General features: G+C 34.7%; 1 long non-coding RNA gene across 1 annotated transcript in view; it reads right to left on the bottom strand.

Annotated features, from left to right (window-relative positions):
- Positions 1 to 19,838, bottom strand: part of LOC147910032 (uncharacterized) — a 32,498-nt gene extending 12,660 nt beyond the window's left edge. Inside the window, exons 1-2 of the long non-coding RNA XR_015545038.1 lie at positions 18,703 to 19,838; positions 18,052 to 18,388 (exon numbers count right to left, since the gene is read on the bottom strand). This is a non-coding gene — a long non-coding RNA (uncharacterized LOC147910032). The remainder of the gene's footprint in view (positions 1 to 18,051; positions 18,389 to 18,702) is intronic.
- Positions 19,839 to 27,572: the final 7,734 nt, after the last annotated feature.

A 27,572-nucleotide genomic window follows, 5' to 3' on the forward strand; every position in this document is an offset into this window, starting at 1 on the left:
TCATCTCTCCTAGGAAGCATTCATTACGAGAAAAGAAGCAGTAGTTCATCAAACGTATTCATCGGGAAAATGTATGAAGATTCCGGCATGAATTGAATATTGGTTTCGAAGACGAGAGTAATATTTTTCACGAAAACACCAGTCTGCGCTTCTTCGCCGGAACACGACGTGACGCGCGAATAATTTGTCGTTGGTGGCGGGATGAAAACAGTAGGACGAGGCGGAAGATCGCGACGGGAGACATGGCGGCGCAGCGGCGAGGACGACGATAAGAAGGTAGGGAAAAAACCCACGGATTCGAGCGCGAAAATTTATGAGTCGCGACGTGTCGACGGAAACCTTAAATTTTAACGTTCCCCGTATCGCACGAGCGACCCACAATCGGGGTCTTGGCCCTCTGTGCCAGCCCGGTTTAAGGACTTAGAAAAGGAGAATTACGATTTGGGGCGCGCCGCGAGAATGGCGATGGATAGCGCGGAAGGGAGGGAAGAATAAGAAAGGTAGATAGAGCGACGCATCGTATCCACGAATAAAATCATAATAAACTGTGCGTCGACACGAACATTTCGTTGCTTCCAACTTTCGCGACATAGAGTGGGTATAAAGAGAGTGATGCCAATTAACTGGAAGCCATTTGGTGTCCTACTTCTGGGGTATCTATGACACAATTCCTTGTCTTAATCTCTTCTTTCCTTAACGTTGTCTTCTTTCTAATTAATAACAATAAGGACACTTAAAGGCCACTTAAGGCAACAAGACGTGTGCAGTAAGGAAATTAACATGTTAGATTGGCTACTGCTTATGTTATGATCTTACGGATTCTACATTCTATTGTAGTCACTTCGCTTACTGCTTACGTTTTGCTTAAGTTTTTTTGTGTGCTAAAGCCCTTAATGGCGGAGCTAATCAACATTAGACACATGCATTGGTGCCATTCTTTTTATATCCATTTTATGGGTCTGAACATAAGAATTGTCGTAACACTTACTTAGACTTAAATTATAGACGTAAGTAACATTTCACATATGACGTGTACAACTTATTGCCGTGTCTCCAAGAGATGACAATAAATCGTACGTCGTACACCAGCTTATGCGTTACTTACGTCTACAACATAAGTCTCTAAGTAAGTGTTACGACAATTCTTGTGCTCGCGACACGCTTTTCGGGATACGGCAATGTATTGCCACATAGTAACGCCAAAACATCAATAATAACGGTCAATGACAACGTAGGAGTGTCATTACCCAGACAGCACAGAATTTATGATAAATATTTATTAATATTTTTTTTTTTTAATATTATATAGATATTTCATATATATATTTTATATAAAGCTTTATTCGAAATATTATTAAAATGTAGATAATAAATATTTTATGTAATATTTATAATAAATATATTAGGTGTTGGAATTAATAGAAATTATTAGAAATTATTAGAAATTATTAGGAATTATTAGAAATATTTATTTATTAGGTGTTGGAATTAATTCGTAGCGTTTTACAAGTGATGGGAAGTACTTTCATTAATGTATTTTTTAATGCTCATGTGAAATAAATAACATTCTTTCATTAAAAAACGCTACGAATTAATTCCAACACCTAATAAATAAATATTTCTAATAAGTACTTTTTACTTGGATTATAATGTTTTACTTGGAAATAATATTTATAATAAATTTTATGGTCTGTGCAATCTAAGACCATAAAAATATTTACAAAATTTTATAAATATTTATAAATATTTTGTAAATATTGGGTGCTGTCTAGGTAGCAATCATGGAGATTCTTATAAAACTATGAGCTCTATTTTGTAATTTTTAATGTTATCATTGAATGTTGTTAATAAAAAGGTTTTCTCATTCTGTAATAAAAAAATAGCAAAAATTGTCCTAAACTCCACAACAGCTTGGGAGATGTTATTTAATTTTCTTATTATAATGAATAACATTATAGAAAAAGAAAGTTGTTTGCTACTAACAATCATTCATATTCAATAATAATATCTTTATCCAACAAACAAGCCAACATTATTTGTCGACACTTTGACTTCAAATAATGTCAGTTTGTTTAATAGATAAGGATTATATAAGAGTAGGACTCAAGATCTGTATATCTCATAATACATCTTAAAATCGATTCTAAACCCTGCGAACGATCCTCTCTAGTGAATTAATAATAAAAAAATTTTTTTTTAAATTTATATAAGTACAATACAAGCCATTTCAATGTAAATTAAATTAATTTTTCTTAGAATTTTTCTTAGAAATCAGAAAAAGGATGAAGAGCTAGTTGAGCTGAGAGTTTTTTTTAATTTCTTAATCTACATTGGTGGAAGACAAAATGTGTTTGCGCGAGAAAGACACCGGGTATACCGAGACTTCCTTGGGATTGATCGTTGAGGAAATATTCTGAGACGGTCGGTCGCATAGCCGATGCTTATCTAAAACTTTTGTGGTTGGTTGGCGGTGCGTTATGGCATAATAAAGTTTAAGTAATTTCGCCGCCGGATCCAGCTCGCCTCGTAATGCAGTAAAACGGTTATAAAAGATTGGAGATCATAGTCCACAAGATGCATTTTAAGAAATAAGGAGAAATTCTAAAAATCCAGGGACAAGAATGCGAATGTAGCTAAATATATTGAAAAAAATAATCTTGGATTAAATAGTAATAATTTTGATGAGAAATGGACGAATCGGAATTTTTTGTTAAATCTACTAAAATTCTAGTTGAGATAATTAGAATTCTAATTGATATAATAATTATTCTGATAAAAATAAGAATTTTAATAAGTTTTATCAGAAATACTGTACAACCAGAATTTCGATTAGCTCGACTAGAATGCCAATAAATTTAACCAGAAAATTCTGATTCGTCCATTTTCAGAAATTTTTTTCAATATAATTTTTGTAATTCTTTTTGACCTTTTGTGTATTAGTTTCATTCAATCTTTCTAAAAGCGAGAAACTATTCATTTAATTCTAAGAGAGAGGGATAATTGCAGATGCGGATAAATACGGAGGATACACTTAAAAAAACATTTGATTGAATATTATTAGGTGTTGGAATTAATTCGTAGCGTTTTACAAGTGATGGGAAGTACTTTCATTAATGTATTTTTTAATGCTCATGTGAAATAAATAACATTCTTTCATTAAAAAACGCTACGAATTAATTCCAACACCTAATAAAAATGGACGAATCAAAATTTTTTAATTTTTATTAGAATTCTATTCAGTGTTGTGCATAGATGATTTTAAAATTAGCTACATAAAGATAAGATGAAAATTTGGAAATTTATCTTAGATAAGATAAAGATGATTTCATTTAAATTAACCTTGATAAAACAGATAAATTTAAGAGAAAATTCATCTAAAAAATTTCATAATTTTTTTTATTTTTAAAATTATTTACAATTACAACAAACAATAAATAAATTCACATAAAAGACTATAGAAGTCGACCTCTGATTGTTAAAAATTTCGAGATATACATTTAATTAATAATATATAACTTTGTACGTTTTGACTCCTGTTTGAATCATTTTCAGCATTACAACGTTAATATTACATCAATTAATACAGTAGTAAATGTCTTTAATTTTAATTTGCGATGACGTTCTGCAATTCTCGTGTGATTTACGATGTATTATTACTTATGTATTATTACTTTGTTTGTGATTTTGTTGTTGACTCCGTGAGGTGAGCACAATTTTTATTTCTGTTGTCCTCATATATGTAATACTATTAGGTGTTGGAATTAATTCGTAGCGTTTTACAAGTGATGGGAAGTACTTTCATTAATGTATTTTTTAATGCTCATGTGAAATAAATAACATTCTTTCATTAAAAAACGCTACGAATTAATTCCAACACCTAATACTATATTGTTAACGCCAATTAAGAAACTGGTAAAAACATCACAGTGCAGATGATATCTATCTCTCACTTAGATAGTGTATCCGCTTCAGTATAACGCATGCACGTGTTCTAACCAATTTTATTTTTTATCACGTACTAGTCCGCATGTATTTATTGTGTAATGCATATTACGTATATTATTATACGCGTGTCCAATATATTAAAATATTAAAAAAAAAAAAATAAAAATGCGACTTTGTTGCTTATGCCAGCACATGCGCACACTTGAGATACACTGTACCTCGAAATGAGAGATCCGATCCCCACTCCTAAAAAGAGGCTGCGTTAGCAATATAGGAGTATTACATATATGATTGTTCTCTATATTATTCACCTTCAACAATTTTTTAAAATTTTGGAAGTTGACGCGACAGCCAATCAACATCTTGCTTACTCGGAAGTAATAGGTATATAATTTCCACCGCCCGTCAAAAGTTGAACTCAATTTAACTTTTGCCACGCGGCGGAAGTAGTATTAGACATCATTTCTAGAAGTTTTGCAAAGTGGAGTCGACTTAAGAACATCGAATTATAGGCTAATGCAACAACTTCTGTTGCCGCGTTCTGTGTGCAGGAGTCATTCAAGATCTCTAGATATAAGAATATAAGGTATTTTGTTCCCGAGGATGCGCAATAGTTCAAAATGACGGCTGCTCCTAAATCAATTACAATTTTATTCAAAATTGTAAAAGCCAACATGGCTGCTACCATAGTTTACTATATATGTACGTACATTAGATTAGAAGTGATAAAAAAGCGGAGTCTCATATCGTGCGTGAATCAGATCTCGTGTCCTCCATTATTGCATTATTCTTTTGAGTTTGTTCAGTTTGAGATGGCCGATATGGGATTAAGAGAAGTTCTTTAAGTTTTATATAGCAACAAGTTAGAATATGTATAACAATATCTATAAAAAATCATGCTTCTTATTCATTCATAAACTATTTCCTTTATTGTAATTTATCAATCTTTTTTTTAAATAATTAATTAGCATATTCTATTTGGTTTGTAGAAATGTCAATATTATTTTATTTCATACTTCATTATTTTATTCATTTACGAGCTTTTATATTTTTTCAAATTTTAATTTTGTTTTTATAATTGTTATATATGTATTTTTATCAACATTGCACTTGAATTTAGCGCTAAATTTTGGACAAATTTCTAATTAGTTATTCTAGTACTTTTCCGTCATTATGCGCAATAAAATACCTTATATTCTTATATAAAATGCCATACTTTAGCCTATTTTAAGTATATAGTTATAATCAACAACGACGATAATTTGATAGCTGGGAATATTCTTTTCCATCGTTTTCAAATTTTAAATAACATTTTAATTATTCTACTTTTTTTTTAAGTTCGAATTATCACGCGCAAGCGCACAGCAAACAAGCATTCAAACAAGGACGAATAAATGGAGATACTTTTATTACATTGATTACATATGTATGCCCTTCCAATATGTATATTCTAAGCTTTAAACCAATGAGATGGCGCGGGGCGGGCAGCATGCGAGAAGACTAAGTTCACGGAATGGCGCACGAAGCGGAAGTCAGACATCCACTTTGATTTTTGGCGGTACTTTGAACATATATGTCGAAGCGTGCGTAGGTGCACTATTACAAGTTATGTCCATCAGAGAAACCTGAAAGCCCAAAACTTGTAACCACAAAATGCTGCCGCACCCACGGCAAAATTATCGTCCACTGAAAAAGTAGACGTTAACTACACAATAATATCCACCTTTTTGCGGTGCTCTTGATGGAAATAGACAATTGAAATAACTAAAATAACTAAAATAACTAAAAATGTTAAATTAATAAGGATTTCAACTATTTCAACGATTTATTTCCATCAGGAGCACTGCAAAAAGGTAGATATTATTGTGTAATTAAGGGGGAACTGTGATCGACGAAAAAAAAACTTATTTTTGTGAATTTTTTTTATGAAAACTCTAATAGCTTGTATGAATTATTGTCTTTATATATATTCAAAGTACATACATTTACGACGTTATTACAAAAAATTCATTAAATAATATTAATATTTCTAGTCAGTGCTCATTGATATACACCTCGTCTGAAAAAACATGGGTTCACGAGCACTAGTGTTGCGTCTGAACGAGAGCTCAAAAAAGAAAAATTTTTTTTATTTTAAAGTATATGAGTGTAGTTTCAGTTAAGCGTATTGATTTTTTGATAAAATAATTTTAGACAAAATAGCGCTGTTTTAAAAAAAAAGATCGCGATTTTGTGAAAACAATCGTTACTTTTTTTTATTGTTTTTCAAAAACTAATAATCCGATTGAAAAATTCGTATACTTAACTGAAGACAATTTAGTTGTAAACATTCTGTCCAAAATTTAAGTCATTCGGATAAAAATTGGCTGAGATATGTGAGCGCTCAGTTACAAAAATGTGGTTTCGAGAAAAACATATTTAAAGTTTTACATCCAATTAGTTTATACATCTGACCACATGTTATTCCATCACATATTTATTATAGTTCCGTTACGAATTTTAACATAATATTTTAGGGACATATTTTAAAGACTCCAAGCATTACAAAAAAAAAGAATCGATTTTTTAAACTCGTCACAGTTCTTCCTTACCATCCATTTCTTCAGAGGGCGATAGTGCGCAGCAGCGGTTATAAGTTTTGGACCGTCATGTCCTCTCTCAGGTTTCCCTCTATATCCATCCTAAAGTGAAGCCCGAACTCCGACAAAGTCACCAGAGGTCGCTGTTTTTCCAGCATATCGACATGTCTTTATATACACATCACTTTATATACATATCACTTATGATATACGCAGTCACACATTTGTGTCAATTTTCGTATAACAAATTCGTCGCGATAAAGCGTCTAAATCTAAATTATAAGAATTCGACGTTATTTGTTCGTACGAACTATGTCTTTGTGAGTTACTATTTCGTAAGTACAGATTGCAAAATTTTCGTATTAAGCAAATGTTGTCACGAGTTGACAGTTTAAGACGCCATGTTACATTAAAAAATGGTAAAAAATATATCAGTTTCAAAATTTTTGGTTGTTCTCGATAAAGCATAAACTCCACCTCACAAACATGTATTAATGCGTATACTTTAATCCTGGAAAAGAATTTCCAAATTTGTAAAAGAGAAAAAAAGTATTTGTTATACAAAAATTGTATGATTTAGTCGGTAATATAGCTAGTTAGCTTTAGGATCTCTTTATTTTTCATATAGATAAGACTACAAGATAACTATCAATGCGACATCTATCGTCTTTTAGTCTCATCTTTTCGTCGACTGTATTCTTTTACTAAAAGATATCTTTATAACAATTTAATCATCTTTTAATAATCTTTTAGATGATTAAATATGTGCTCTCCGGGTTTTCTCTTAGGTGTTCGCAATTTCTCTCTCCCCTACTCTTTTTTTCTAAGTCATAAATATTTCTTATTGTTCATCAGATATCATTTTGAAATGTCTGATAAACAATTTTTCTTTCTTATATAAAGAAGGGGAAATTAAAACTTAGATTTGTTCAGATGTTTTACGATTGATTAAAATAACGCTTGCGTTTAAATGCAAAACGTACGCGGAGGAAAATGTTTAATTGAATGAACTGGAAATCTAGTGGAAAATGAACAATCCAGAATTCTGGTTAAGTTTATTAAATTTTTGGTTAAATCTGCTGAAATTCTAATGGATATAACTAACATTCGGAATTTCCTTGGTTAAATGTACTAGAATTCTAGTAGATTTAACCAGAAATTTAGTAGACTTAACGGGAATTCTGAATCGTTCATTTTCCACTAGAATTCCAGTTAATTCAACCACATATTTTTCTCCGATTCAACGGGAAAGAGCACGAAAAAGGGAGATAAAAGGAAGAAAAGGAAAATATACATTATTCTCTCTCTCTCTCTCTCTCTCTCTCTCTCTCTCCCCTCTCTCCCTCCTGCTCTCCCCCCCCCCCCCCGTAAATCTTCCATGCGTGTAACTCATCTACGAGGAAGCAATGCAGCGCTCTCGTTGCAAACGGAGTTGTTTATGCTTTCCTGTGCAGCGCTTTCTGAAATATGCAAATCGCGCGAATTCGCATAATGGCGTTATCGCGGTGGGATGCCGGCGACAACGACGACGACGACGACGACGACGACAGCGACGGTGAGATAGCTGAATTCACCTCACGGCTCTTTCGCGACTTCAAACGATGCCTCGCTCGTTCAGCGCTCGAGAGGACGAACATCTCCGATCTCTCATAGCGCGATGGATTCACGCGATCCACGCGATTCTCGATATGAAACCTTCTCGATAAGTCACCTTTGTTTCACGTTAATATGTTCAACGTATTAAAATCGTGGCGATGCTACAATATACGCGGTTAACGTTAACATATATGTAAGATGCAATCAACTGCATCATTTGTACATATCGTCAATAGAGATTAAAATAAATCAATAAGTATATCAGAAATTATATTTTTCATTTTTGAACGCGTGAATTTCAGCTAAGCTTGAAAGGTTAATTAAAATCAGCGCAGAGTTTCGATTTTCAGCCGTTATTGATTCGTATGTTGTTGCGTCACACATTCTTTTAAACTTAAATAATCATTTATTATTGATTATTACCGTTATACTTACGATTTGGAAAAGGAAAGCGAAATCACAATTCGTTTACGTGTCTCTCTCCTTTCCCAATATCTTGACCGGCTTATCAGCGCTCGGGCGAAACGCGTTTCTACAGCGCGTTTTACAGCGCGATAAACGAGGCTCGGGGAATGCGCGCGCGAAATGGACGGTCTTACATATTATAATTGATACGTTACAAGCGCTCCTACACGCCGGATAAGTTTATCTCCGACGCGTATCGACAAAACCGGTTAGATAACGAGTCGTTTGCGCGCCCGCATTCACTACATCATATAATAAGGTTTAATTATTCGGATAATGAGGTCCACGCGCACCTGCATTCGTCTAATGACAAATATTCAGGCCGCGCAGTATCAGTGCAATACCGGCATATATAAACACTTACGTACAGCGAAATCAGCGCCGATTTCACGTCCTGTCGCGCTACTGTGCACGCCTATATTAAAAGTAAAAGTAAAAGAACTCCGACGTAAACTTGCGATCTGTTATTGAAGATAAAGGAGTCTCTTGCTTAAAGTAAAATGGCTAAATTCTCAAAGTTACGGGCAATCGATTACTCACACGCACGCACACACGCACATCGATATAATTATTGCAATAAAAAAAAATAGACTTGTTTTTAGAGTTTGCGTTATTAATATATTGGCATGATGTAAGAATACTACACTGAAAGAAAAGATTGGTTAAATATGGCATTTTTAATTGATTGCAGTAGCCAATTTTTGGTTGCGTTAGTCTATCGAAATTCTGTACTGACATTGTGGATAGGTTAATACAATTAAAAATTGGCTGTTGCAACCAAAAATTGGCTGTTGCAGGCAATTAAAAATGCTTATGCCATATTTTACAATCTAATTTGTTGCAGCAGCCAATCTTTTCTTTCAGTGCAGATGTATATAATGTTGCATAATGATAATTAAATATAATTTGTGACAAATTTCTAATAGCGACTTTATATTGGTATATAATTGATTTGAGATTAATTTCTGATTGATCACAAATGTCGTCGTTACTTTGAACAACTACATATCTACGGGAATGTTACACCTGCGGATTTCTACATCCTGAATATATGAATAAATGTATGTGTTATCTATTCACATATCGTTCAACGAACTTTATATATACATATAGTTCCCTTATTTTAGAAGTGACATAACTACAAAAATTAAATTTCCTTAATTGTTATCGCTTGAATGACGTCCGTTTCAATTAGGAAAGAAAATCATTAGCATATTGCGTTTTATATATTGTATATATATATAATATATATGTGTATAGTATAATATATATATATCCATTTTTTTACATTAAATTGAAGTGAAAAGAGGAAAACTATTTTTTAATTTGACAGAAAATTATTGAAAATTATGATCAAATAAATTAATTGTATTAATGTTATTATAATCAAATAATTATCGGCAAAAAGAATATATTTTTAACGTGTCGTTTTTGCCATTTTTATTTTACAATCCTTAAAAAACATCCTCTTTACATATATTATGAACTACTTTATTATACTTGTATATTATTAACTATTTTTTTATATATACTTGTTACTTAAATTCTATGCATTTATATAGTTTTTCAAATTTTTACTTTTAAACATTGTCTTAGCGAGGAGACTTGTTCCAGAGCATTTAATAAATGCTACTTTCTCTCTTTTCGAATTACGACGATTTTGACAAATTTTTATAAAGTTAAATTAATTCGCTTACGAAAGTAATGGAAGGTAACGTTTACTTAACTCATTCATGATAATAACTCGGAAATGACGTTTCGTAACGCTTTAATTTAAAAGAAACGCGATGTATTATATATGTATAGCGACACGTTAATGATTTTCTTGTCCAAGTGCGGAACGAACGTCGTTATCGTTCAAGCGATAATTATTCCGGCTTACGGATCTCTATCTTAATATATTTCCTTAATTTACAAATTGCCGCTCGAGGAGACAAATAAGCGCGATGCGATCCGTTCGGTTTAGTTTTCATTTTTAATTAACTTGTCACGCGTTCGGTGAAGTAAACGCCTGGTTTCTCGATGCTTTTCAAATTTGAATTCTCAATAAAGTATCGATATAAAACCGCCGCCACCATTACCATGAAGCCGGACGCAATCGATACGAAAGATCTCGAAGGTATCTTCGATGCCACATCAAATTCCAACAAGAATTTAAAAGAAAGGATACTCGGACAGGAAGGATGATACACGTTCTGATCGTTTCGAAAGAAGGGAAGGAAAGGGGAAGAAGAGAGGAGGAGAGAAAAGGAGCATGTCGTATCCACGTTTTCGATGATATTTACGTGTGTCCATAGTACGGTCGGATGGCTGTTGAACAGCGGTTTCTACAGCGCAGGGACAGCATATATATAAGAGCAGGAACGTGCGCGTATCATCGAGCCCAGGAGCGACTGCTCGCTTACACGCAAGTAGATGGATGAAGGTGGCCGCTAAGAGAAAGAGAGAAGGTGGCGGTTGATGGGTGTAAACTCGAGATAGCATCTCCGACTGTCCTCCGTCGACTGCAGACTCTACCGACTCCTACATATCTCTGGCCGGCTAGATCTCTGTCGTTTTTACCCGGTTTTTAATTATCTCCCTGAGTTTACTCTCTGCACACAGAGACAAAGGTGCACGTCATGACGTCACAAGCGCGAGCCAGGTAAAAGAAGAAGCGCTGCCGCCTGCCCTGTCTCTTCGGAAGGAGACGCGACGGGGTGACGTTTTGACGCGTCTCTTATGACGAGATTTTAGAAAGATGATCTCTGTTCGATGATGTATCGTTTTCGACCACGACTTCTCTGTCCGCCCCCACCTTGACAGGATTCGTTGAGAATTTTTGCTCGTCGGTTTCTCGCCGGATATTGTATTTTGAGTTTCAAGTGCGGTAGTATTTAACAGTCTCGAAATTTTCGGAAGAAGTTATCTCCAGCAATTACAGAAAGCCATAATTGATATTGTAAATAAGATAATGCTCCTTTGCGCTTTCCGTTTAGTGCACAAATTTTTGCTAAATGAATTCCGTAAAGGTGCTTTTAGAGAGATACAGAGATAAGTTCCATTAAGCAAAGATGCAATAAATTGAGTTTACGAGGATTTCGAAAAGGAAAAGCGTAATTATTACTTTATTACCTCTCCGGCGCCACTTCTTTTAACAGTTTTAACTGAAACTCGCGATCGATGTACAATGTAAATTTTGTAAATCGATTCGGTCGCTTGCTCAAATCAAAAGCGAATCGAGGAGGAGTGGAAGTGACGAATAGCCGAAGCTGGTCTTTTAAGCGGCTGATTTTCAAGACCGGGAGAGAGGTACACACACAGGAAAGACACAAAGCGCCGCTATCCGCACCATCAGTGTCCGATACTAGGCTCAGGTGACACGCTTTCCGAAAAGGTATCCACGTACCCTTATTAAGGTGGGGACAAGATGGGCCCCTCGACAGTGCTCCACCGATGACAGCAAATATTTACAACGTCATGCTACCTAGACTGGACATTCTTCCCGTGCAGCGTATTCGACCGTTTCGTCGGCGCGGCGCCAGAGGTTCCTCCTTTCAAACGACGCTGTCCTTTTCTTCCCACTCGATATTAATAATTCGGTTAATCCAAGAACAATTACGTACCGATACGGACACCTCGAGACTGTTTGCGTCGTATTTCTAGCAAAAAGCCAAGTACTACGGATTTTCATTAATTTATATAATTTATATAATTCACATATACACGGAAATTGTTATCATATATGCTCGAAGATTTTACATTCCAGCAGAAGGATTGCAAATGATATCAGAATCTGATTTTATATAATTATAGAAATTTACGATATATCAATTTGTTCTTTAAAAATATATATCGAGATTGATTATGGGTCGCCATGTATTCTATATTTCGATACTCTTGTTACCACGAAATTTATATAATAATTAATGAATTGCGGGCTGCTCTCTGTTAACATATTAATTTACAATCAACAAGTTAATAGTTACGCGATTAAATATGCAATACATTGAACCAATCGAACCGTATTCTGTTTTCGGGCGTTTAGTCGTACATATCGATAAACAAAATGTAACCACGCTGTTTTAATAATATCTCTCAAATTACATAACTCAACATAATGCGAATAATAATATTAATTATTTTTCTCCTTAAATTCTGCACGCTTGATTTAGTCTCGTGCAGTTTCTCTAATAAAATAGTAAAATAGAAAAATAAGATCTATTCAAAGGAGTACACACACCAACAATGTAATAGAGCACATACAGATTGATCGTATTAAAACTTGACTAACAACTTTTCTTACTGTTTAACATTTAACATATGACGTATTTTTTGTCATCCATATAGAGAAAACATTCCATAGCATTCGATTGTTAAAGCGTTAATTTAATTCATTTTTTAAAAAAATTAAAATTTCCTTGCGTGAGCACGCGCTCGAGATGAAAATCCGAGGTATTCCGCTGTCAATCGTTGCGGAGGAAATTTTTGATGATACCGAACAGGGTAAAGCAGCCCGATGTTGGCCCCCCGCTGGGATATCGGTTACGCTCAAACTGCGTTTATAAGGTCTCGAAACGTGGCTTTTCGTACGAGCCGACGGCCTCGCTTAGAAGAGGACTTACGAGAAGGCCGACTCTCAAAAGACCCCGAGACGGTGGCGCCAAAGAGATTCGTATCTGGCGCGAGACCCCAAGAAAGGGCTCCTTCACCAGCCCTTCTCCACCAACGTGGACCTCGTCAAAGATAATATCTGATTCCGAATCGTTCATTTGCTTACTCGCTCGTTCGTTCGTTTATTCGTTCGTTCGTTCGTTCGTTCGTTCGTTCATCCATTCGTTCGTTCGATTGTGCAGGTTTCCATGTAAGGGTAATTGTCCATATTATGTATCTTTTAGCCAATTTATTTATTACCAAATTAATTACTAATATTGTAGCTTTAATTTTATCTGTTTGCAATCAATATCGGTTTTTTAACTATCTCTTCTTCTTATAATATTTCTTTAATCTAAAAAATGTTAATACTTTATAATGTTTTTGATAAAAATGAAACATGTTTTTATCCCTATTAGTGAAGCCTCCGGCGATGATTCTATTAATGTGCCTATCTACATTTGACTCATTTTAACAAATAGTTATTAAAACAAGTAATAAATTTAAGTTAATTGTTTAATATTACATAAATCATTATTTTAATTAATTATTATACTTATTTCAATGTACACTCATAACACAATACTCAGCTCCAATACAGGGCACACTAATAGGGACAAATTTAAAATCTTGCGGTATTAACGGATTTACATAAATTCTTTATTCTCTTTTTTTCGAAAAATGTTTAAAATAAAAAATATGGTTAAAAATAAATATTATTTTTAATATCATATGTATTAATAATTTAACTTAACAAAAAAAAATGTTTTTTTTATTTATTCGTGCTAGTTTTTTTTATGGCTTATTGAAATCCAAAAGCACATTAATAGGGACAGACATAATAATAGGGACAGTTATCTTACTCAGGCTCGTTTTCTTGGACTACGGATGTCATCGTGTTCCTTACGAGTGGAACCGTAGGGGGAGAGATCCCGAATTAACAATCGGAAGAGTACGGTACGCACATGGTCAGCGGGAGTACGGAACGATCGAGATTAACTGCGAACCGCAATGAGGAAGAGAGGAGGAGCCTCTTTTCGTGGTGGTCTTTAAAGCCTCTTTTCGTGTCGATACTCGAGAAGAGAGAGAGAGAGAGAGAGAGAGAGAGAGAGAGAGAGAGAGAGAGAGAGAGAGAGAGAGAGAGAAGAGAGAGATTCGTATTTCTCTGTTTCGGCTTTGCGAATTGACATACTTGATAACTGAAAGCAGGGAATGGGAAACAACAATATTTCAATAGTGTGCAATATTACAAAAATTGCAGCAATATTACTGCAATATTAAAATATTAATATTTTATTGGAAACATTGCAACAATATTGCAAAATATTGTAAATTTAATATTTTGTAAAAAATATTGCAATATATTATTTTAATATGACAAGTCAAATAAGTACGCGGCCTCACCACGAGAGGGATACGTAAGGAGAAAACATCCAGGAATTCTATAAAAAGGAGCATGCAAATCGAATTAGCGATTCTCCTGGAGAATCCTAACTTTTTATGGATGTGCTTTCTAAGCCTCTGAATATTTTTTGATTATAACTTTATCGTATGTATTTTGGAATATGCTAAATAATAATATGTTAGTAATTAATAAAACTGGAATAGTTATTGAAATAATGCATAATGTTATAGTAATAAGTATGTAATATTTCTCTAAATGTTGCAGTAATATTTTATTTTTACGGACATAGGAATATTGCTGCAATATTTCGTGCTGTAGAGGTATAATGATAACTAAACACTGAGGTTACCCTAAGATTAAGAAAGTCACTTTGAAAAGTAATTCTCTTCACTTGAAAAGTAATTCTCATCATTACGCGTTATTTACTAAAAACAAGTAATAACTAGTAATGCATTGAGTTACTCTTTCCATTAGAAGTAATGAATAAAAGTAATTATATAACTATAAATAAAATGTTACTTTTTTCGGTAATGAGTAACTTTTCCAACCTGTTACAATAAGTAATATTTAACTTTTTTTAACTCTGATATTACCATTACCGTCATAAAAATTCGCAACGTCATTATCAAATTGTTATTATAACAAAATAACGATAAAAAGTAATGGTGCGATGGCATTACAAGTAATGCGTACTTCCATTCCCTGAGTGAAAGCATATTTCGCGACGTGACACAATGAGTTTATTAATCGAAATATTATATGTAACAAAATATGATTATCTCGGAATCCTTCAGATATTATCATCTAATAGATATAATTAGCCACGATATCGCAAATCTTTCTCCGCTTTTTCGTGATCTAAAATTTTGTGGGACGGAAAAAAATATAAAAGTGGCAGATGATTATCAATCGATGAGAAGTAAAACGAACATTATGTAACAAAATTGATTGAGAAATGAAAAAAAAGATGGCTAACGATGAATAAACAATTTTGCTTTACTTCTTGATATACTTAATTTATATCCAGACAGCGCTTAAATATATAAAGTGCGCTTAAATATATAGAGTTAAAAATTATCGAATTCGTCTGATATTGTGGATGCAATAAGGTCATCGGTTGATCGATTGATCGAAAGTTTAATTATGAAAATTACATAGCGACGGCAAGTAATTACCAGTTATATGAAGTAAAAATAAATTATCAGGCAATTACGTGCTTTAAAAATATCATCAGAAGAAATTGATATTTTCGATAATTATTGATTCATCGTGATTGATCGTTTTATTTATATTTTGAGTAAACATTATTTCAATTGCATCATCACTTCGAGAATGCAAGAAAGTTTTAAGATCTTTCGTTAACAACAAATATAATCATATGCGCGACAATTAATTAAGAAAATAATATAGCGTGTGACAATTACGAGGTTTATATCAAAGCATAGAATACCGCGATATTCGATCTATTTCGAATAAAAGTAGATATTAAAGTATGCTAAATATTCTCATCAAGATATCGAAATTTTACTATAATAATACAAATTATGTTTTTTTTTAACTCATTTATCGCGCTCTCATTTCAATCTCTATTCTCCATTTAAAATGGTATATCACTTTTTTACTTTAAAAATAACATAACTTAAAAAAACATGATTTTTTTATTTATTATTATGAATGAGTTAGGTAAACATTCTATCAATCATCAAATTCATTTAATTTTATTTAAAAAAATCATCAAAATCGAAATCAAATTACAATTAAAAAAGAGTGATTTTAAAAAGTCATCAAAGTTATAATTAAAAAAAAAGTCGTTGCTAGTTTTTTCTTGTAAAATGAAAATAACAAAAATGATTGATTTTTAGGGACCGATTCTATAGCTCTTAACGACAGTCGTTGATGTCATTGCGCAGCTTTTTTACTCTACATAATATCTGCGCAACGACATCAACAACTGTCGTTAAGAATTACAGAATCATGTTACGTAATCATGTTAAGAACACAGAGAGTAAGATCGCCCAAGAGTACGCACCGCTCAAGAATACGTATTGAGCTTTATGGCGCAACTATTAAATCGCAGCCGCTGTAACTCACATAGAATGAAACTTTTTGGTTAGTCAATCTGTGTATAAAAGATAGTTGTGATCATTGTAGCGATAAAGGAGCTATATTAAATTCTGCGATTTTAGCCATTTTTTTATTGTACCTATTTATCACGAATAAATTGATTGATTTTTATTAAATTTTTTTTTAATTGTTACTTTGTGAATCTGTACCATTTATATTGCGTACATATATGTCTGTGCTTCGTATTTAATGATATATTTATTTAATATCTATAATAGTTTTTATACTAAAAGTAAAAAGTAACATAACTGCTTAAAAGTACGTACTTAAAATCTTGTGATCCAATCTGTGAAAAACAGTGATGCTGTAGATGATAACGATAACATAGTTTACATAACTGTAACAGTTATTTATATTTGAATTTTAAATCCGATGAAAATTAAATGTAGTGCCAAAGCTGTTGGCTCTTAGACCCATATCGATTGCACTGGGTTCAACCATCGGTCGAAAATTTATTTATATGAACTTTGCATGTAAAAAATATACTTTAAGTATTTTTTTATCTTCTTAGCAAAATTAACCTCCTGAGTATTACGAATTGATATTTGATAAATTTTTAGTTCAAACTATAAGGTGTACCTTAAGTAGCATTTTACTGGTCAAACTTGGATTCTTGCACAAGTTACAGCATGAAATAAAAATACGTACTCTTAAGCGGTGTACCCTACATTCTTTTTATCGATATTATTTATTTATTCACTAATTTTCTGTCGAATTAAAAAATAGTTTTTCTTTTTTGGGAAATTTGTGGTAAATTCGATCATTCGCATTACACTGGATTAGTGCATATTAAAAACTGCTTTATATTAAATAATCTCAATGCAGCAATACGATATAATTATCTTTGATAATGAAATAATACATGTATATTTTGTTAAATAACATGACAATATCATTAATAGATAGTTAATCATTTAAAATATTTATATACTTTTACATTTAACTTTGCTAATTTCATGTATAGCAGCTTTCAGTATGCATTGATCTAGTGTAGTGCAAAGTGATCAAATTTGCTATTAGTTTTTTTTTTGAGTTGTATCATTTTTAAGTAAAGGAGTGATATGTTTCAGCGAGTTGTAATACCCTTTTGCAAGTATCTCGTTACAAGACGCGTCATTTTTGTCGCGAGGCAAGCACTAGACATGACAAACGAAATCAGCGGTCAATCAGTCAAAAAATCAAGCATTTATATTCCGCGGAGATTTTTTTAACAGCGGCTGGACAGTTTTTTCATTTCTTTTATGACCGGTCGTAACATAACTGAACCTACTACTACCGGCCACCGCCACCAAGACATCCTGATACCTGCTCGCGCGCATCACTTTCGCGGCAGCCGCTTTAACTCCTGTCTTCTCCTCTCCTCTCCTCTCCTCTCTTCGTGGCTGATCACCAACGTAAGACGAGTTCGCGTAGGTGGAACTCTGATGTCCGCTCGGCGATCATTTTAAGCGCGGTGGAAACACGCGATGTGCTCGGTATTCCTCGTAAATCGCCTGGGACACGACGGGAGGTCTTCGATTGTTAAAGTCCCAACTTCCGCCCGACCTTTTTATTCGCAGTTGCGTTATCAATCGCTATCGAGCATTATGGATCACCTTTCGTAGTTGCCTCCAAATATCACTGGTCACTCTGCCGATACCGTCTATTGATTCACGTTACGATATAATCGGAATGTCAAAGATAGCACAGACGCATAAAAAGTTTATATATATATATATATTATATATCATATTATATATTATATATATATATATGTATATATATATATATATATTATACATCACATTATATATTTCATATATATATAAAATTAAAAATTCCGACTCATTCTCTGATTTTAGAAATCTTATATCGTTAAATGCAAATGATGGTGTTAGCTCGAACCGAAGGTCAATCGAGCTTCTATAAAAGACAGACATAATGAGCGGTCGTGATACTCGTGATCGTTCCACACACTTGAAGTATGTATTTATCGAAAATGAAGAAACAGTCCCTCTGTAGCTCGAGTGGGTCCAGTCGGAGACAGGTTCACACTAAATGGCGGTCAGACCAGGCATGTCGCGCACCATGGGGTGTCCTGGTCAAAAGCGCCGACTTCGCTTTCCTCGCTCCACGACGTTCTATCACTGATCCTCTCCAGTGTATGCACTCTTTATCTCGAACCTCTCCACCGGACAAGGGGATTAATTTTCGGCTGAGTTATGCACTCGTAGTAGTTTTAATAGCGCCACTCGCTGCATTACGCAATGGAAGAAACATGATTAAGTTAATCATGGTTAATTGCATATAATATACCAAGTCTGACGTGTTATTTTGTTAGTCAGTGTTTTTGTGCCGTAATAGTACGCGCTTCTATCTTGATGCCTTCAAATTTCTGTTATTGACATGTATTCGCGCAGGTGCTCGCGCACAATCCGGATAATCCTATTAAATTCTTAACGGAGTCGCAACCGAGGTATCATCTACTTGACAGGAACTAACGTTGAAATCATGCGTAATTCGGGGCGGCGCCAGGACGCGCGATTTTTTTAGATGATTTACAAATTAGCTTCCGTTCCTACCGGTCGTGGGGAGATCGCCGTTCGGGATGACCGGTGTGCCAAGAGGATGAGGTCTCGTTTACCACAAGGTTGCTTCTGCGAAGAAGGGCTTCTATTAGTACTTCTGGCTCGGGCCAGCTTTGCCGCCCACCTCCGCAGCCGCAGCGCAGGATAACATATGGTTAGCTGAGATCTCTCGAAACTCCATTAACATAACGTCGATCTCCACCTGCTTCACGAAAAACGCGAGAGGAGAACGAGGCGTGGTGGTGGCTAAGTCGATTGCGAGCTCTACCAAGAACTCGGAACGGCTGTCGTTACCGCATCCTTTTCCATCACGACACTTTCTTCCTTTCCTTGCCTTCACGATTTCTAACGACGACGATCGATCAGACTTCCTTATGGGGAAAAAGAAAAGCGCTGTATTAAATGCTTCTTCTGCTCAACGGATACGTTAAACGAACGAAAAACTTAAGGATTTCTTAAGCTCCATTGCTTCTTTTAATGCAATAACTTGTCTCAATTTAAGGTGGTTCTTTAGTAAATCGAGTTACCATAGAAATGTCTAATTTTTTGATATTATAAAGTTGAAGTACCGAAATTGACGTGCAAAATTCTACAATAGATTAATGATGATATAAGAAAGAAAAAAAAGGTTGAAAATGTAACCTTTCACGTATAACTTACAATTAGTGACAGATAAGATCCGTAGACGCTTTTTTGACTAACTGCACACAAATCTTATCATAGACTTTTTTCAAAACCGATATTATAATAGTTTAAAAAATTACGATTTTAATGGTCACAAAAAAATAGTAGGTCAACGGCCATTCTGGAAAGATATTTACGTGCATAAACTTACATATAAATTTAACCTCGAAAAATAAACATAATCTCTTGTTTTCATTCACTGAAGATGTTCTTGATTTACTATCATATGTTCCATATTATTTCATTAAAATATACAATATAGTTTTAATATTTTATCTAATTATACAGACATTTATAATTTTAGGTGGACTCTGGTGAGATACCCCAAATTTTCGGTATTTTATTAAAGAACCACCTTAACATATTTAATTCCATCATTAATTCTACTAAGATGAATATATATATATATATATATATAAAACAATGATTCTTGATTTAGAATTATCCAATTATTTTCAGGAAACATTGTTCAAATATTAATTACATAATAAAAGCATTTAAATCTACCATATATAAATCACTTCGCATTATTAATATATGTAGTTGAATTACATGTATTTTAGAGAGAGAAACATTAACAAAAATTAATTTTAAAATATACACTACGTTGACAAAATAAGATAATATTTTGACAGGACATACAGGCTAACTTCATCTCGAAACAAACGTTTTTACTTGAATTGCCGGTCACGAAGAGAAACGAACGCTATTCCTCACCGTGACATAAATATGTCGGAATTAATACGCGGCATACAAATCCTAAACTACAGCTACAGTTTATTGTCCGATATATGTATGTCTGCGGGCCACCGCGTAATAAAACGAAGAGGAAATCTCATCCCGTTATTTGGGGTTCTTGCGTGCGCTCGCTCGCTCGCTTAGGCGCTATCGCTATCGCCCGACCGGATCGAATGCGTGACAGACTGCGGACAATATTACATTCCTATCCGCCTATGAATTCGTTAGGAATCATCCTGTATTCTTCTCCACACGGTCGTCAGGAGGGGACGAGTATACCAATTTTCGCGCCGTAGATTATCGTTGCGACCGTGACGAATAGATATCGATGTGATTTCACATTCGACATGAATTCGGAAATATGGTCTTATTTGTGGAGCGATTTCTTTCAATATATACCATCTACTTGGTGTTTAAAAGATGAATCACGATAAACTAATGAAATAATATAACATTGTTTATGTGCATATATTGCTGTGCGCTTCAACAGAGATTAGTTTAACATTAGAAGTATCGAGCAGTCATTATTGATTGTTTCTATTTTTTACATTAATACTATACGATCAGTCGACAAGTAATATCTTATATTTGCTCTTAACAGTCTTGACAGTCGCGGTGATAAAAATTAAGATTATTTATTGAATCACCATATTTCTTGTGTAAAAGATAGAATTCTTTTTTGACTTTTCAATAATTATGTCCTTTATTTGATTTTTCACTACCTTCTTTATTTTCATAGTAATTTATTCGTTTGAGACATTTTAGTAAGTAAGAAACACATTTCTAGTATTTAATATAAAAAATTTATATTTTCATTTTGCATTTTTTTATAATATAAGACATTATAGAGATATATCTTTGCGCGTGTTGCTTATTATAATAGCAATCCATAGATGAAATTTTTTTTTCCGTATTTCCGTATACCTATTCAGTCTGCGATTTGGCGAAATGAGCTTAACATACCGCCGTGTTACGCTGCAAGATGCTGGTTTTCGTTCTTGAGGCTGTCATCGCACAAATGGTTCCTGATTTACTGCCACACTCACCCACCGATACGCGTCTGTTCTAATTGCAGGTCCGTGAGCTCGTAAGAAGAATATGCTCCGATCCACACCCCCTGACCTTCCCACCTGCCGTCATCCCACGCGAGACTCCTGTGAGATATCGAGCACGTACCGCGATGCATCACCCGATCAGGTGCAACGCCTCTACGTGGACTGCTCGTGTAACAAAGACATTTGCCTGCGGGGTAATCGAGGTCGCAGGATCATCGTCAACGCGATAAATCATCGGCATGGAATTGTTGCTGGATTAAGATTCTCGTAGCAGAGGATGGTAAGTGAAGAATATTTTCTATTTCATGTAACGAGAGAGAGATCTATGAGGGATGGAAAATTAACTAATATTTGGATCAGCGCTTATATCGAGAAATTATTAAATTGTCACATACTTTTTATCGCTTCGCGGTGATCGGAAGCGCCAAGTGATTATTATCGCGTCCATCTCCCATGCCATTAAATATAAAAAGAAAGAGAAACTCTCGCGCGAGAATTCTCCCTCGTGCCTCCAAAACTCCCATCCGAAACTCCTCGTACACGCGAGAAGATCCCTGGTCCCGTCTCTGGAACCCGGTAGCCCGAGGGCCGTGAGAGGACTCGACTCGCGTTGGCGTGGATATTTGCACGGGGCAAATCTTGGCGCTGATCCGACGATTATGCTGTCGACACTGCTTCTTCGTCCTTCCCGCCCCTCTGTCCTTTCTGGTAACTCGTTTCGGCTTCGTGATGGAAGGACGCGTGTACGAGTCTGGGAGTAATCCGCCATTGCGCGCCGCGTGTCCTCTCGTATCCACCACCTACCGTCTCACGGTACGTTCGAATCGTTTACGCGTACAAGATCGGCCGTATGAGTATGCGTTGCAGTGTGTGTGTGTGTGTGTGTGTGTGTGTGTGTGTGTGTGTGTATTTGCACGCGACGAGTATGTGTGCGTGTGAGAGATCGCGTAGGTAAGCACGGTCCGCTGGGGGCGTGGCGGCTCCCTGGTGGTCTCACTGGCGTGGGTTTCATGCCTTCCGAAGGGCCCTTGTGCAGGTCCCGGTGGTGAATCTCGTCTGTTACTGGAGTCGACAAGCGTGGACATGTTTCAATGTGGACCTAAGTCTGAAACTTGAAATATCATTAAGATTCACTTAACAAAAGTTTTAATGTTGCACATTAAAAATTAATCAAAAATTATAATTAAAATTATAAAGTGAGATGACAAAGACTTAAGATGAAAATATTGTATGTTTCGTTTTTTTTATATTGATTGCGTTGCGCAAGAATGTTTAATCGTTGCACGAGGGTAAGTTATATTATTTGACATTTTTCTGGAATAGTGTAGAGAGGGAGAGAGAGAGAGAGAGAGAGAGAGAGAGAGAGAGAGAGAGAGAGAGAGAGTTTCGCGGTACATGTAGATCTGTGGAAATATATATATATGAAACGGTGATCTAATAGCTATCATTACATTCAATTAGGCGAGCCGGCTCTATTCACGTGGACGAGCGAAATGCGCGTTATTAATACCCCATCGTGATTCGTGGCTGGTAAGTAATCACAGCTCCGGATGAACGCGAAAGGAGATCTCAATCTCCTTCAGAGCATCGCGCCGGGCATGTTTGCTGCGCATAAAGCGGTTTCATTTAGCTTCTGGCATCGTGACTACACGAAGTCTGAGATATGGTATACAATTACAAAGAAAGAATCGTGACTTTCCCTGACGTGGAATTGCCCGGCTAAGACATCCGCGACGGTTGCAGCGGTATTGTAGGTGGATGAAATTTGGATTAGGCTTGGATTGCGCTTTCGCGCAAGTACTTTATCTACTAAAATTCAGCAATATATAATAATTCATATTTTATTATCTTACTTATTTATATTAATCATTTCTTTTTAGATTAACCCTCAGCTGGAGCACTGGTTACATACATCCTGCTGTATATAACATCGCTAAGCATTTACAAGTCGTAAGGGTGAATTAGAGTAGGGAGTAAGAAAAGTTTTATATTCCCACTATTATTTCTCCACTATAGTTGATTCCGAAGGTCAAATGAGAATTTTCCATTATCATTTTTTATTACACGGAAAAAATTTAAAATTACTATAATGTTGTAGAAGCTGCGAACTATCATGACAATTATAAGTTTAAATGCTGTAACTATTTTTTTAAAAACAATAATGCAACGTAATTTTTACACTTTTTCATAGTAAAAATTTTTTTTATTACAAAATCAACACTTGTTAAACAAAAGTTAGTATTGTAAAGATAAGTAAAAAATATATACCTAGCAAATTTTGTTTGCGTACCATAGTAAAAATGAACTGTTTTCATGATAAAATATTGTTTAAGCACTGGCTTTTAATAAAAAATTATTTTATTTATGTGATAAAAATTAGTATCACCATAGTAAAAGTTATATCGGAATTATATTGTGATGGTCCATAAAATACAAGACAGTGAAGTGTAATTTAAAATTGTATTAAAACTTAATATAAAATTTTCGTATAGAATTAGATTGAACCCCGTATAACGAAAATATGTTTTTTGAAAATAGTCGAAATAATGATTTTGTTTCAAAGTATGTTCAATTACGTTTGAAATCCCGCTAGAAAAATCTCCCTAACACTTTTCCCTTTAAAATTACAAATTTTCAAAAAAACTTGTTTTTCGCAAATTAAAATATTTTTTTTTCTTTTCTCCTAAATAAATATTTCAAATATTTTCAATTTCTTAATTTTCACATCTATTCATTCTTCTTTATAATCCTTTGGCGTACCGATTGAAAAAAAATTGTTTAAATTCTATGCATGTAAAGATATACGTGATTGAAAACATCGGGATAACACACGTCCATGTGCTCCAAAATTTCTAATCAAATATAGTGCGCTAATTGAAGATTAGGATTATTTAACAAACATAAGTAAAGTCAACTGATGGGCGTAAAACTGAGTTTAAACAAGATTTTATTTAGTATAATTTTAATATTGAGAACTTGCATATATTTCTCTATATTTACTAAATGGAAATCTTGGAATTAAAAAAAACAATATATAATATACCATAATTAGACATACATCATAGCGATAGTAAATCATCATATAGCATAAAAAATTATATTTTGTACGCAGGAAATATAATTGTTCAAAAATCAAAATTCTAAAAATGTTCATTCAATAAATGAATACGCCAATGGACAGGTAACAACCGCGTAACGAGGCTTGTATTGTGAGTGACTCGCGTTCTCAGCTCTTTTCTCTTCTTCCATCCATTCCTACGTTCTTCGTCTTAGCGCGTAGTGAGGCGCCCGATTCGTCTGGTCACGAACGGTGGACCTCACATCGTCACGGAAAAGACGTTCTCCTTGTTCCGTCGGCATTATTAACCAGGCTGTGATGTTAAGTCAGACAGTTACCAGCAGGATCAACGAGACGCGCTTATCTCACTTCAAATGTTTCGCTATCATAGCAAATCGTTATTATTATATTTCGTATTACGTTATTATAGTTTCACGTTCATGCGATTTTTTTTCTTCATATTTTTTAATATTGCGTTCTATACATTCTTCTGCGCAAATCACAAAGGATCGATGAAAGAATGATTTTAAAAAGAGGCCGATTTTTGTCCATAAAAGTGTAAGTAAAAAGAATAGCGTTTTTTTTATATATTTTAAAATTAAAAAGGAGCTGATTTTTATCCATAAAGGAGCTGAATTTTGTCCATAAAGTAAAATATGATAAAATTGTTAAAAAGTTCGTGGCACTTGAAAAGTAAGAATAATATTGAAATTTGTTCAAATATATCATGTTCATGCTTTTCAAGGTGTTCCCTATCGATCTCAAACTTAATTTTTGTTAACATTATCGTATTCAGGAAGTCAAAATCTACAAAAAACACTATTTCTTTTACTTACATTCTTTTAGACAAAAATCGGACCTTTTTTAATATTTTCCAAAAAAGGGCATATTTTTGCAAAAATGTAAATAAAAGAAATAGTATTTTTCGTAAATTTTGATCTCCTGAATATGATAAAATTGTTAAAAAGTTCGTGGCATTTAGGGAACACATTGAAAAGTAAGTAAGAATATTGAAATTTGTTCAAATATCATGTTCAATTTTCAAGATATACCCTGTCGATTCCGAACTTTTTATTACCATTATCTTATTCAGGAAGTTCAGGAAGAAAAAATATATTTAAAAAACGCTATTCTTTTTACACTTTTATGGACAAAAATCAGCCTCTTTTTAACATCCTTCTTTCATTCGAAGTGAGTAAATAATATGCACAAAGTGAAGAAAAAAATGCCATCTACTCTCATTTAGAAATTTTATAAATTTTGATGAATATAACCATCTGCATATCTCTTGCAATGTTAACTTTGAATTCTCATGTTGGACACAGAAAATGCAGTCAGCGTTAGATTTACAACGCACACAGAGGTCTTTATCATGTGTGCGTATTCTCTTCACTTTTTATCTCGAGGTTGCGCCTTTGGCGACTCGTTCCGTCGCTTCCGGAGATACGGAAAGTAGACGGGCGCATTCATAGAAATTAATTTTCGATCGGTCATCCAGCACGTCGCCCGAAGATAGCCGTTTCCGACGGTTTCGACAATTCCGTCGAACGAGCTAATGCCTCGGGGGCATCTCCGCTCTTTCTATTTTTTCTTCTTTCTTTTTTTTTTTCCCCAACGAACGTTTTGCTTCCGCGAACGAATCGCCGAGGAACTCGTGGTTAAGCGTTTTACGACGATGGGTCACTGCTCGTGGTCCGATTATCTTGTTTCTACGGAATTATCGGGAATGCTACCTTAGAAAACGAGGAGGTGGCCCTCCATGGTTGAAGGTATCCCGTAAAAATTGCCCCGAATTACCAGTTGCCAGTCGATGATCTCTCGCTCCTCACCTGCAATTCGTCGCTCATGGTGCCTTGATTAGGGCTTATTTTCTATTGCATCGCACGCTGACGCGACCTACGGCTGATGAGAATATCATTAGTGATTCAGTTTCCTGGTGTTTTTTGTCTACACATTATTATTAATTATTATTATGTTGACATAATAATGATAATAATAATAATTTCGTGGTAATATGATGTGAATTTCTTTTTCGTCTGTATGGATAAAATTAAAATTGTCTCCAAAGGTGGTCTCGTCATTACATCGTGAAAATACTTAATTATCATCCAGTGCAGAAAAAGTCTTTACGATTTCTTAATTATTAACCGTCGTCACGATCGATCGATTAATCAATCGATAGGCAAGTTTGCATCAATTTCCACGCTTCTTGATATTTTACAAGGATGACAATCATGTCGTTCGTTTCTAGGTCGATGAGCCGTACTACAGAAATTGGCCCAAAAGCCGGCCGACACGAAAGAAGATTCGCGCAGCCTGGGCACGAGAGAGAGAGAGAGAGAGAGAGAGAGATTGTGTATAAAAGGACGTTGTGGTGGGGAGCGGAAGGCGCCGTGTTAATTTCACTTCGAAAAATCGTAAAATGCAAATGAACGATTCGTGGGCCCGGGGCTCGATTGGCAAATTGCGAGAGAAGGCTACACTACGCGCGCGACGGCCGTGCTGGCGCCCAAGGTGGTCGAGTAATTTCGCGTGGCCTCCCCCTTTCCCTGTCCGAAGAATAAAAAAGGAGATAAAGAAAATAAGAGAGACAGTGAGAAGAACGAGGAATAGAAAGAGACAGGAGGCAGGAAGAAAAAAAGGCACAGAAAAACGAGCAGCTAGAGTTAAAGGGGAGGGAGGAAGAGCGCGCGCTTCACCACCGGGCGTGCAGACCATTCAGAA

Source organism: Acromyrmex echinatior, chromosome 4, assembly GCF_024713525.1.
Source record: "Acromyrmex echinatior isolate Ae372 chromosome 4, ASM2471352v2, whole genome shotgun sequence".
NCBI lineage: Eukaryota > Metazoa > Arthropoda > Insecta > Hymenoptera > Formicidae > Acromyrmex > Acromyrmex echinatior.